Source organism: Pterocles gutturalis, unplaced genomic scaffold, assembly GCF_000699245.1.
Source record: "Pterocles gutturalis isolate BGI_N339 unplaced genomic scaffold, ASM69924v1 scaffold12037, whole genome shotgun sequence".
Taxonomy (NCBI): Eukaryota; Metazoa; Chordata; class Aves; order Pterocliformes; family Pteroclidae; genus Pterocles; species Pterocles gutturalis.
This window is the reverse complement of record NW_010110305.1, coordinates 5,309-6,238: the sequence shown is the minus strand read 5'-3', so window position 1 is coordinate 6,238 and position 930 is coordinate 5,309. Positions and strand designations below refer to the sequence as shown.

Here is a 930-nt window from a genome sequence, read left to right as displayed (position 1 = left end):
AACCCTTTCTTTGGTACTAAAATTTCCCAAAAATCAATTATTTTGATTAAATTCACCCAAAACACCACTTGCCTGCTGCAGTCGATAATATTTATCCGGGGAAGAAGAGTTTTAGAGCAGCTCACCCCCCATTTTAATTCCAGGAATAAAATTTGGCTTAAAAAAACCAAAAATTGCATCAGCAGGACCCAGGTGGGGAGATTTTCAACCCTTTTTTTTTTAAAAAAAATCTCTCCGTTTACCCCATCCAAGAAGGATTGAAACCACCAGAATCCTACCCCAAAATGAGGACAGAAAAACATAATTTTTAACTCTTAATCTCAGGATCGTGGATTCGAGCCCCACGTTGGGCGCTTAGAAACTTCTTTCTTTTCTCTCACCTGAAAATAATTCCTGACCTCCCCCAGTGCTCCCCAGCTGATAATCACCATAAAACCCCAAAAAGAAAACAAAAAAATCACCGCACACCAACAAAATAATTTTAAAAAGAAAAACAAACAAACTAACAAAAAAATCTTAATTTTTCGAATCCCTATAACCCCTTTTCTGCCCCAGATTTTTCACCGTCAGGATGGCCGAGTGGTCTAAGGCGCCAGACTCAAGGCTTTGCCTTTCCTACAACTGGGAATTCTGGTCTCCGTGTGGAGGCGTGGGTTCAAATCCCACTCCTGACAGGTGGCTTTTTTTGGGCTCATTCCTATAAAAAAGCTGATTTTCCCCTTTTCCCATCCTCGCTCTGCCCGAAACCTCCCCAGCGCTGTGCGATTATGCAAAAATCGATAAAATGAGTGTTTTCTCCCAGCGATGGGTCCCACCATAGAGCAAGAAGAGGGCAGAAAGGCTGTTTTGCCTTTTTTTAACATAATTCAGGATTTTTTTTATATTTTTTTTCTTAAGTCCTAGGTGGGTTTTTCTTGAAATCAGAAGAAT

At 40.4% G+C, this 930-nt stretch overlaps 1 non-coding gene across 1 annotated transcript; it reads left to right on the top strand.

Annotated features, from left to right (window-relative positions):
• Positions 1-565: 565 nt before the first annotated feature.
• On the top strand, positions 566-674 carry TRNAL-CAA. Its single transcript has 2 exons — positions 566-603; positions 629-674. It is a non-coding gene; the product is annotated as a tRNA-Leu (tRNA).
• The last annotated feature ends 256 nt before the right edge of the window (positions 675-930 follow it).